Below are 12,858 nucleotides of genomic sequence, written 5' to 3'. Positions count from 1 at the left end.
CAGAAGGCAAAGTTAAACCCAAAAGTCCTGCTGCCTTTTTCATTACCACATGATATGGCTGAACATCCTTAGAGGGTGCATCAGGGCCTGATGGTAAAACCCATTCCGGGGAAAATTCAAGACTACTAGCATCAGCTAGCTCCTCAAAATAATTTTCATCCAGTTCACCTTCCTCTAAGTCTGAATGAGACTCATAATACCTCCGTTCTTCCAAGAGACGTTGAGCTTCTCTCCTAGACCTCTGCTTAACACGGATTGCAGCCGGATCCACTGCCGATGGCGCCGGAGCCGATGTCGGCACCGAATCCGAAGGTTTGGTAGGATGGTCCAGAGTTTTGCTTGGAGCGGGCGACGCCAGTGCCGGAGTCGTCTACTTCGGTCGAGCTGGCGTCGACAACGGCGTCGACCTCGGTGGAGCCGGGTACTGCCACAATGGAGTCGGGGCCGGCATATACGGCATGAAAGGTGCTGGGGCATAAGAGTGAGGCACACCCAAATTAAATGCCATTGGACCCATGGGACCCGAAGGTGCACCAGAGGGGTACCAAGACCTCGAGAAAACACCATACATGGCGTTGAGAAACGCCGAAGGATCCTGACCTGGTGCTGGAAAAGGTGGATGATCACCCTCAGGTCGATCGAGGCAGATTCGAATCTGTTTCAACAACAGGAGTCGATTCCTCTTCTTCATTAGGAACTTCACCGACCTCTTCTTGAGCCGGAGATGGCGCCGGAGTTGGATCGGAAACCGGAGTCGGAGAATGAACTTGCGACTCCGAAGGCGAGGCCTCACCTTCTTGATCTGAAACCTCTTGTGGCGGGATCACTTTTGATTTAATTTTCTTGGGTGATCTCGATCTTGAGTCCGATTTCTCACCTGAATGACGTCGAGATTCATGTCTCCTTTTCTTATGCTTCTTACGTGACCTCGAAGCATGATCCGATGAAGACTTCAAAGCCGACGCCTCCCGAGATCTTGATCTCGACCTCGACTTCTTCGAGTGGGATTTTGAAGACTTCTTAACCTTATCAGCTTTCAGTTTTGCCACCAGAAGCTTAGTCTCCCTTTCTCGCAGGGCCTTTGGATTCATCTTTTGACACGACTAACACCCATCCACGTCGTGGTCGGAGCTCAAACACCAAATACAGTCCTGGTGTGGGTCCGTAACGGACATCATCTTTCCGCACTCCCTGCAGGGTTTAAAACCCGTCTTCTTTGTCGACATAATAAAGAGACAAAGAGGCAAGAGAACAGAGAAACGAAGAAAAACAATAACAGAGTTACTAAAAGCTACAGAGTATCCCGAAACCGTTAGCGTAGACGACGCGGAAAAAAGGGAACTGATGTCATCACGCCGGCGTGGGCCTATTGTAGGCGTCGGTGACGTCAGCGGAGTCGCGAGCGAAGTCGTGTCTCTATGACGTCCAAGTCCACGTCGGCGCGAGGCTACAAAAAGAATTTCCGAATGTTGCTGACGCAAGGGGATATTCACAAGGTGAGGAATCCACACGGCAGATGTATCTATCAGAAGTCTCTCTTCTTACCAGGCACCTCAGGTGTATGTGAGGTATAAAATTTCCTTTTGTTTGCTGGAATACTGATAATATGGCCTGTTTTAGGGTCCACCTGTAATGTTTTTACATCGTTTGTTTTCGGTGCAGATTTTTTCGGTTCGGAGCGTGGCTTTAGTTTGGTCTCTGGAGCCTTGGGAGGAATTTTGTGCTCAGTCAGCTTTGAACTTGGTGTCATGTCGGAACTTTTCATCGGAGCCGAAGATTTTTTGTGTTTGTATGGTTCCGAGGCCTTATGGTCATTTTGGTGCTGAAGGGCTCGGTATCGAGGCCTTTTTTAGAATTGAGTGTATTTCCGATTTTGGCACCGAAGGTGATTTAAGGATAGTGATATATGACTTGGTCGGTCCAGAGCTGCCAGAAGGCTTTTTTTTTTTTTTCGGAGCCGGGTCCGGAGGAGGGGCTTCTGAAGTTTTCTTTTGGTCTCGACTAGGGCCTGCAGGCGAAGTCTTGACTAGAACCTTTTGCTTTTCTAATGGTGCAGGAGCAGGGGCTTTTGTACTTACTCTTTGACCTGGAGTGATGTCATAGGACCCGGAGTCATCCTCTTCTGACACAATCGAGCTCCTCTGGAACATCGAGACCTTCATCGAAAATATTTTCCGGCACCGGTGCAGCTTGTTGAGCCATGATGTGTCGTCGAGCCTGGCGATCAGAGATGGTTTTCTTCGATCGAAAAAAGGCACAGGCTTGGCAATGCTTTCCCTCATGTTCTGGCGATAGGCAAAGGTTGCAGACCTGGTGATGGTCACTGTGTAGAAGTTTAGCTCCACACTGGGGGCATTTTTTGAATGGAGTTCTTTCCATTAGCCTTAGGCCTGAATGGAGTCGATAGGCCCAACAGCCCGCGTCAACAACCGGAGTCGAGAAATTTGAGTAAGCGCGTCTAAGGCACGCGAACTAGACAATACCGTTGAATACGATAGGCTGCGCGTCGCAAAAGTTGAAAAAACACGTGCCAAACCGAAGCGCAGCAAGCCTCATCCAAACCCGATGGCGGAAAAAAAACCAAAGGAGGAGTCACCTATCTCGTGACTAAAAAGACTTCTACAATAACAGAGTGCATACATCCGAGCCCAACACCAGATGGCAATCTATGCTACAGTATACAATCTACAGCTCATATGCCTCGAACAATACATTTATGTAGGAAAAGTGTCATAAAAGTACGCTAAGTCATAAAAGACGACCAGTGTATTAAAAAAAGAAAAAAAGAAAGAAATACAGGTTCTGAAATACTTCCAGAGGGAAATAAAGCCAAAAAGGCAAAGCTCTGCACACCAGGATTTTGTTTCCAGGAGCTGGAAAAATGGACTGATGTAACTCTTACCTGTGGGCCATGATGGTTTACAGGTGTGGGAAGTTTGGGGGGTAACAGCACAACCCTTAAAAAAGTTTAAGATTTTTTAAGGTCATTTTAATTGAACTGTTGACTATTTCATTGAAATGGGTTCTTTCTTAAAATGAAAATTTAGATCACTTTTTAGATAAATTATTAAACAGACTATTAGACAGACCTACTGACAGATTTAAAAGCCAAGTTTTTCAACTATTGTCTAAAAAGCGTAGTAAAGTGGCACAGAGGTCGAGACCGTGAGAGTAACAAAGGATAATGCTCTGCCACCATATAAGTCAATGTATATTTTTGTAGTGTAAGAAGAAACTAGTTGCCAGAACAGACTTCTTGTTGATCTGTAACATATAAATGTAAAGAACAGCAGGACAAATGTATTCTGACAGGTGGCTTTGTGCACAATGATCATGATTTTAAAATGACTGTTGAAGATAGGTAGCTAATGGCATGCCCTTATTATCAGAGTAATGTTATCACGGCTAGGTCAGCCGTGACCCGCCAAGCTACAGCATATTGCATTAGTTGAAATCGTTTAACAGGTAAGGCTAGCTAAATACAATTTCTATAATATAATCTTGTCGGACTTGATTGAAATGTTGAGTAGCGACAAATAGAAACAAGAATATACAAAAACGTGTTTCAGGGTCCAAAGGTTTAAAAAAACACAGGTGCATGTGACCTTAGCAGTTTAAAAATAAATGGGAAGATGGGAATCCATAAAGACAGTTTCTTACAACGTTGTCAGGGACGTGGCGGTTAACCAGAATTAAAGATTATGGCTGTTGTTCCTATTTCAAGTATGCAAGTAAAACCTCAGTGTTTGAAGGGTTAGTTTTTGAAAAATTGACCCACGTGCACCATCGAATAATTGAAAGGCAGTTGCAAAGCTTGATTTGACTGTCACCTGTGTACAGGCAGAATTCACTCCCCTGCTGTTGGGATAATTTTGCCAGGGAGCACATGTATAGATAAAACAGAGGGAAGAGAGTGGAACCTTCGGGGACACCGCACTTCAATGGGCTTGACTTTGAAGAAAAAGAAGAGATACAAACTGCCCTGTCGGTCAAAAATTACTAGAGCCACTTTAGTGCTAGGCCAGAGCACCCCAACTCTTCCAGGTTTTTTTTCAAATGGGTAAGTAGTAATTAATGGTGTGAAATGCAGCTGAGAAGTCTAAAAGTAGCAATGCACTGGCAGCAAACTTGTGCACAAAACTATTTAGATCATAATACATAGAGCACCTGTACTTATGGATCATCTCTTTGGAGTCTCACTAGGTGCGTGTCAAAAATTGTATTGTCCTATTCTCAATTTCACTGGCCTCAAAACTCTCTCAGAATCAATTATTCTGGCAGGGCTATACTGTTCGCCCATTCAGCATCACTGTTAAAGACGCCACCTGCAATAATTTGTTTGTCCTTGATCTTTTCCATAACCGCTTAGAGAGTCCACCAATGGACACAGTGGTGACAGACTTTTTTCACCTGAGATTTTCATAAGTCAAGCCATTAGTTTCATTGTGTTCTTAAAGGCACAAATTACATACTGGATGCAGATTGGACAGTGCCAATTTCACAAGACAATTGGAGCAGAATCTAAAAGGGTAAGAAAACAAGTTACTTATCTGTAACTGTGGTTCCCCAGTATTGGTAACTTTCATAGATTCCCATGCTTTTGTATCATTCCCCGTCGTCGGAATGGGAGTCTCGGTAACAAAATAACATAGCAGTAGGTACAAAAGAGAAAGAAAAAGGCCTAGGCCTCATTCCCTTTTGTAGCATATCCGCCTCTTTTTGTAAAAGAGACCAAACTTAGGCATAAGCCAATCAGAAGAGCCTCACCCCATAGAACCCTCCTGAAGGAACCTCAGAGCCTCAGATTTTCGTAGCCGTTGTGTAACAGTCACCATATCTGCTGAAGACTGAGCTTTCCTCGGGGAGGTGGGTGGGCGCATGGGAATCTATGAAAGTTACCAATACTGGGGAACCACAGTTACAGGTAAGTAACTTGTTTTCTTGCCCCAGTATTTGAACTTTCATAGATTCCCATGCTTTTGTATCAGAGTAGCAAGCAGTCAGTCGTAAGCACATTTTGTGGCATAAACATTGCAATAGCCATTATCGCATAAGAACCAAAATGTGCAGAATAAAAGGAAGGTGGGATAGAAAGGAAAGCTCACCAATTAGTGGAAGAGGTTCCTCAGGACCGCCTGGCCAACAGCCGTATCTTCCTGTTGCAAGGAATCCAAGCAGTAATGCTTTGTAAAGGTGTGCACGCTGCTCCAAGTCGCAGCTCTGCAAATGTCCTTGATATGCACTGCTGCAAAGAGTGCAGTTGAAGAAGCCACCGATCTTGTGGAATGTGCTCTAACCCTGCTGGTCAGCAGCTTTCCAGCTGAATTGTGGCAATGTAGAATGGCACTCGTGTTCTACCTTGCAATCCCTTGTTTGGAAAGAGGGAGGCCCTTTTGAGGACCACCAAAAGCAAGAAATAATTGGGAGGATTTACGGAATCCTTTGGTGCGATCCAAGTAAAATTTCAAGCACCTTTGTACATCCAGAGAATGTAGCGACCTCTCCGCTGGTGAAGAGGGGTGCGGAAAGGAAGCTTTAACAATGACAGGTTCATTAAAGTGGAAGTCAGAGGACACCTTGGGTATGAATTTTGGATTAGTCCTTAAAATCAGTGTTTCTTTTGAATTGGAGAAAAGGCTCTTGGATCGTGAGCGCCTGCAATTCCCCAACTCGTCTTGCCGATGTGAGGGCAAGGAGAGCCAACTTCCATGAAAGGAATTTCATATCTGATCGATGTATTGGTTCAAAGGGTCCCTTCATAAGTTGTGAAAGGACCAAATTCAATTGCCAAGTAGGAGGCAGAGGCCTCACTGGGGGGTAGACACGAAATAAACCTTTAAGAAACTGTTTTATGATCCTGGAAGACCAACGAGAAGGTCCAGACGCTGAACGTCTGTATCTGGAAATCGCTGCCAAATTAACTTTTATGGATGAATGGGCCAGCCAAGACTTAGCCAGAGACAAAAGATAAGGCAGAACTTGATGAGGTTGTGAAGAGAAGGGGGTCAACATCCTCTGCCTTGCACCAAAGGCAAAATCTGTTCCATTTGAGACGGTAAGTCTTGTTATTGGAAGGGGCTCTAGCTTGGGAGAGAACATCCTTTATTTCATTTGAAAGGGGAAGGTTCATAAACTATCGCTGCTCAGGAGCCATGCTGTCAGGTGCAACGAAGCCGGTTCCGGATGCCAAACTTGCCCTTCGGACATTGTGAGGAGATCTGGAATCGTCCATAAGGGAAGTGGAGGAACTAGCAACAACAGGTGGAGTTCCGTGAACCAGAACTCTCTCGCCCAAGCAGGGGCTATCAAGATCATCCTGCATGGCTCCACCTTGATCTTCCTGATAAGCCTCGGGATCAGTGGGATGGTTGGAAAGGCGTAGACAAATGTCCCTGACCAGGCTATCGAAAGCGCATTCCCCAATGACTGTCGGTGGTGAAGCCTGCTTGCATAAGACCAGCATTTCTTGTTGGTCGGTGTGGCAAATAGATCTATTGCAGGCTTGCCCCACTGTCGGAAGACCTCGTCCAGAACTTGTTGGTTCAGTTCCCACTCGTGACTGACTGAGGATGACCTGTTCAGTCTGTCGGCATTTTAGTTTAAAACTCCTGACAGGTGCTCCGCCTGTAGTGAAATCTCATGCTGGATCGCCCATTCCCAGATCTCTTGAGCTTCCTGGTACAACGGAAGACACCTGGTTCCCCCTTCTTTGTTCACGTAATGCATGGCCGTGGTGTTGTCCGTCCGGATGAGCACTTTTGAACCTCTTAGACGAGGGAGAAATGCCTGAAGAGCCAGTTTGATTGCCGAGAGCTCCAAGAGATTGATTGGAGCCGACGAGTCTGAGGAGACCAATGCCCACTGACATGTAGGTCCTGTAGTACTGCTCCCCAACCGTCCAATGACGTATCCGTCGTCACAACCTGAGGAGATGGATCGCTTACGAAGGATAGACCTTGGGACAAGTTCTCCTGCTGTGTCCACCACACAGCAGCTTTTTTCATTGCCGAGGTGATGGTCACCATGTTGTCGAACGACCCGTGAACCTATCTCCACTGGATGTCCAGTTGCTCTTGAAGAGGACGCATCCTCAATCTGCAGTGTGGAATCAGAGGAATGCATGAAGAGATTACCCCCAGAAGGGATTTGTAACGGCGTACTGAAAGACACCTTCTTCGTAAATCCAGCGCCATAGTTTGTAATTTCTCTGGTCTTTCCAAGGTTGGGAATGCCTTCATGAGATTTGAGTCCAAGATGGCTCCTAGGAAACGTGCTGTCCTTGACGGAACCAGAGATGACTTTTCCCTGTTTAGAGTGAGACCCAAATACTGGAAGAGGTTTGTGCACACGTTGACCGCTTCCCGCGCAGCCTCCCTGGACGGAGCCTTCAGCAACCAATCGTCCAGGTAAGAGAAGACCTGCAAATGATTCTTCTGTAGAAATGCAGCTACTGGTGCCAGCACCTTCGTGAAAATTCTCGGAGCTGAGCGAAGTTCAAAGGGTAAAACCCTGAATTGAAAGTGGCTCTTGGCTACTGTGAACCGTAGAAACCTTCTGTGTGCCGGGTGAATTGGTACGTGAAAGTATGCATTTTCGAGATCGAGAGTGGTCATGAAATCCCCTGGATTTACAAGACGTAGAATGTCTTGGAGAGAGACCATCTTGAAAGATAGGGAGATGAGATAGGTGTTGAGCTCCCTGAGATCTAAAATTGGGCGCCATTTCTCCAGCGTCTTCACCACCAGGAATAACCTGGAATAGAATCCTTCTCCTCTTTGGGCGGAGGGAACCGGCTCTATCGCTCCTTTGAGGAGCATCTGATGAACATCGAGCCGCAGAAGATGCAGATGTTTTGAAGGAATGGCAGCAGGGGGCTTGGATGGTGGGATTTGCGTGAATTCCAAAGTATGGCCCTTTCGAATGATGTTTTGCACCCATTGGTCTGATGTTATCTTGGACCAATTTCGACGGTATTTTGAAAACCTGCCTCCTACTGATGATTTTTCAAAAGAGGGTACAGTAGGAAGAGCCAGGAGGCCGCTATTGTCTCTTGGACGCATCACGGCCTTGGCAAGCCTGCTTCTCTCTGTTGTTAGGCCTTGAGTAGTTTGAAGACTGACCTTGCCTTTGCTGGTACGGTTGGCAGTACTGCTGTGAACCTGAGCCATATGATGAGTACCTCTGCTGTTGATAAGACCCTCTGTAGGAAGTGCTCTTGCCCCTGGAATCCCAAAAAGGAGCCTTGCGGTACTGAAGCGTACCCAGCAGTCTCAGTATCTTTCTTAATTTCTTGGAGGGTATCATCAATTAGCTTACCAAATACGGCTTCTCCATCAAAGGGCATATCCAAATCAAAATTTTCATCGTCCTCCGATGAATCATCATGGGTGTTCAATGGAACCGAAGGCTCTTGTGGAACCGGAGTCTGTGGCAGAGATGGATCCTTAGATGGTATTTCAGGAGCAGCCATTGGCGGAGCCGCAGGGGCAAGCAAGTCTTGCATATTTATAGTCTTGCAGCATATTGTGAAGTTCCTGCAATAATGATGAAGGAACAGATACCATGTCCTGTCTCGAGTACTGTTGTGGCTGGGAAGAATGATGATGGTGATAACCACCTTCATGGCTGTACTCTCCGTCAGAATCTGTCTCCTGACATTTAACCAAAAGCTGAGAAGGACTATTCGCATAGCCATACTAGTCCTGTTCATCTTCTGGCTCGTCCTCATCCTCTTTAAAAAGCAGAGCTGGAGGCAAGGGAATTACTCTCCTAGGAGAAGTCCTGTCTGGTGTGATCCTTGTCATAGAGATGGTAATCCTCTTTTCCGACGACAAAATCGTTGACGATTCCGTCGACACTGGAGTTGTCAATAAAGCCGTCGACCGAATAAACGTCGAAGAAAGAACACTCAACGTCGATATGGGCGTCGTCGCTGCTCTCAATGACGAGACCGTCGACGCTCCTGCCGTCTTCGTCGTCCATGTTGTCGAAGCCCTCGACGACGACAGTCGTCGTCGTCGACATCCTCGTCGACGATGCCGTCGTCAACGTCCCCGTCGACGTCGCTGCCGTCGTCGGAGCTGTGAGAAGTTGGCTGGTATATGATGTTCACTATTCTAGTAAGCACCTTGCACCAGTCCAAACAACCCTTATGGTGATGGTTGTAAAGTCAACCTTATAGACCAGCTATCCTAGTGGTAGCATGGACAAAGCAATCTTAGGCTAAACTCAAGAGGGCATGTGAAGCCAGCAGTTTTACCATATGCAATCCCTTTAATACCAAATGAAAGGACACCACAAGGGTTATATATATAAAATATATATGTATTTATTACTAAATTAATCCTCTGAACTCTTTGAGGTCAGAGGCACAAGCACATAACAAGATACTTAGTTATCATACAATAAGTTACACAAAATACAGTAATGCCCTGGGGGCACTTCAAACCATATACTAAAATAGTGGTATAAGAACCACGTCACGAACAAAGGATAGGCCTAGGGCCTGGAGAATCGCTGGGGCTACGCTGTACTACCAAAGGATAGGGAGCAGGAGGCCATAGAGTTAGAATGGGAACAAAAGAATTGGAAACTAGTTCTTTTAGGTCACTTCCAGATGGAATAGGAGAAAGCCACTGAAATCTAGGACACTAGGATAGGTAATACCCACAGGAGCACCGGAGTACTCGCGTTACCTCACCCACAGGAAGTGGGTGCATAGGTGTCAAAGTGTTTCGGGTTTCGTCACTGAATCCTATGGTGCCGTGAATAAAGATGCTGCAGGCGACCAGGAGAGAAGTGTCCGGTTGGATCCAAGGGCGGATCTAGGATGGGGAGTACCTGAAAGCAGAGGGGACAGAGTCTGGGTCACTAGCCAGTGACAAGGAAGGAACCAGGCGATGTCGCGAAGCAATCAGGTGATGCCGGGAAGCTGGTCTCTGCAGCCAAGTGGACCAGGAGGTGTCGACAACGACCAGGAGCTGGATACGGACTGTCCCACGAAGGCTCTCGCTGTCGGTGGTGTCGGCTTCTGGATTGGAGTCAACAAGCCTTGGCAAAGGCAACCCATGCAGGAATCGAAGATGGCTTCTGGATCAGACCAGCAAGGTCTGATGGGCTTCTCCTTTTCAGGGAAGCAGGGGCCAGTCTGGAGCAACCAGACCAGCAGTGTAAATTCAAAGGTTCGTCGTCACAGAGGCCACTAGCCAACGGCAAGTGACCGGACAGACGTGTCTAGCAGGAAAATGCAGAAGGGCCCCACGCGGCACTCGTGGAGTGTGGAGGGCTGATCTTCAGTGCAGATGGTGCTCGAGGCTGGGGCTTCTCAATCCCCAATGCACAACTTCGAGGGTGCCTCAGAAGTTGCACGGAAAGCAATACGCTGGCTTTCCAAGATGGCCGGTTCCACGTCTCTCGTCGCCTCCACGGGTCTCAGCTTTGCTGTGGATCGGGCTGAAGGAAGTCTGGGTCTGGTCAGGCTCTGTGCTCGGGCTCCGGCGGGAGCGTCGACAAAGCAAACCGTTGATCCCTTGATGGTGCCTGCTTACACAGGGTGGTCACTCCTTGACCACAAGGGAGATTCTTCAGTCTTCTATCTTCAGGTAGAACGTCGAAGGTCCAGAGTTTCGTTTCAAGTTTGTCAGGATAAAATCTAAAGTCTTGGGACTCAGCTCCTACCTATATACCAAATTTAGGGACTGGATTACCTGCTAGGTCCTTCCTATGGGTTGGACCAGGGAAGGGGGTGGTTACACCCCTTTCCCTTTGTCCAGTTTCGCACCAGAGCTGGGGGTGGAGTGGCCCAGCACCGGTTTGAACCAGACTATGCATGGGAAACCTTGTGTGCCCCAGGCAGTGTCTCATTTCATTCAGCCCTCCCTGCCCCAATACACTATGGCCTGTCTGGGGTGGTGCTAGCACCTCCCAAGACAGGAAACCTATTGTCCAAGCCTCCCTCGCTGGAAGGACTCCCAGCAGCAGGAGGTCAGACTTGTGTCTGTGGCAGCAGCATCCATTTTGTGATGCTGGGGCTCTGGTTAACTTTAACCGGGATTAGTAGGAACAACATGTCTTCTCCCTCTAGAAGAGTGGAATGCTACCGCCGTCGCCAAATCTGGCGAGGGGGTATTATTCCAAAGCGTATGACACCTTACACGACATGTTTTGATAAAGCCAAACCAAAGTTAGCATTCAACCATGAGGATTATAATGCACTTAAGAGTATATGGTATGGCTATATCATAGAAAAGCTATAAGGACATGGTTCCGAAAGCTGCAGACAGGCTCAGCTCATGCTAGAGCCTCATCTCACATAAAACCAAGCACTCTGCCTTCAGGATTGTTAAGGCCTGCCATAGGAGTGACTTATAGGTGCATGTGTGTCTATATATAATGGTAGGTATAGGAATACTATACCTAAGCAAGGGGTGATTACACGACCCTGCCCCAGCTGAGTGATCAGCCAGTTGTGTCAGTTTGGATGGCCAGCCAGGGGTGGCATAAGATATGCTGCAGCCCCTGGTAGGCCTTGGGTGCACCTTTGCCCTGGGTACCTAGGGTACACTGTACAGGGACTCACAAGAGTGACCCAATTCCCAATTGGTGATGTACTAAAAGTACATGGAGTCCATTTTACAGTGAGAGCAGATAGCCTGGGGCCCTGATTAGCAGGATCCCAAGCCGACTATGTCGAAAACCACCTAAACACAAGGCAAAAAATCTGGGGTAACCATAGTCAGGTATCCACCTTCCTACAGGCGCCTTCGTCGACACTGGTACCACTGTTGTCGACGATCCCCTCGGCGTCGATTGTCCCTTCGACGAGCCTGTCGACGGTACCATTTTAAGAGCAGGCTTCATTTCCTTCAACAAGGCCTTCGTCGACGACTTAGTACTTCGGTCAGATTTACCAGAAGACTGGGAAGAGGGCTTTTTTGAAGGCTTGATCAGTCTTCATCCCCACGGAAGGCGTAGATGATCCTACCCTCTCCTTTTCAACATGGTGAGGAGATTCGTGCGTTAGAAAATCTGAGGCTCTGAGGTTCCATCAAGAGGGTTCTATGGGGTGAGGCTCTTCTGATTGGCTGATGCCTAAGTTTGGTCTCTTTTACAAAAAAAGGTGGATATGCTACAAAAGGGAACAAGGCCTAGGCCTTTTTCATTCTCTTTTGTACCTACCGCTATGTTATTTTGTTACCGAGACTCCCATTCCGACGACTGGGAATGATACAAAAGCATGGGAATCTATGAAAGTTCCAATACTGGGGCAACATTTCAATGTAACCTGAACCTACAGCAGTGGATTTTTACGCATGCTGTTGATCACTTAATGAGCCTGTCACAATGGTGCACTCCCACTGCGCCCTACCAGTAAACACATTTTTCAGTTGTGATGCTGTTTCCACATGAAGCACAAATTATCAGTTCTGACCCAGACTAAACATTAGCAGAGCTTGGCTGTGTCTTAGTGCACTGTTACTTTTAGAAAGCAGGATCCTGAGACATTCTGTGCACACTGTGTTCCGAAACAAAGGCTAAAGTAAATCAAGCTGAAATACTTCAAATACAATACAGGATTGCAGGAGAGTGCACTGCATGTGATCAATAACACATGGTGCAAACCGTGGATAACTGCAGCACATACTTCCCACTTTTCCTAATTTCTGAAGAGGTTGGTCGTGCTATCCTGGAGGAATGCTTCTGCCAAGGAGAAGCATGCAACTGTCACATACTAGTGATTAAGGACACTCCAAATGGAGTGTATTTGATGGATTTATCCTATTTGGTCCAGAATGAGGGTATGCAGGTAGAAAGGTACACTTATACCAAAACTGGCGGCCTAACAGGTTTGATTTTCAT

General features: G+C 47.0%; 1 protein-coding gene across 2 annotated transcripts in view; it reads right to left on the bottom strand.

The window, feature by feature from the left end:
- Window positions 1-12,858, bottom strand: part of PAK2 (p21 (RAC1) activated kinase 2) — a 728,762-nt gene that overhangs the window by 429,150 nt on the left and 286,754 nt on the right. The window lies entirely within an intron of this gene.

Source organism: Lissotriton helveticus, chromosome 11 (genome assembly GCF_964261635.1).
Source record: "Lissotriton helveticus chromosome 11, aLisHel1.1, whole genome shotgun sequence".
Classification (NCBI taxonomy): Eukaryota; Metazoa; Chordata; class Amphibia; order Caudata; family Salamandridae; genus Lissotriton; species Lissotriton helveticus.
The sequence above is the reverse complement of the archived record's forward strand: the minus strand, read 5'-3'. Positions and strand labels throughout refer to the sequence as shown.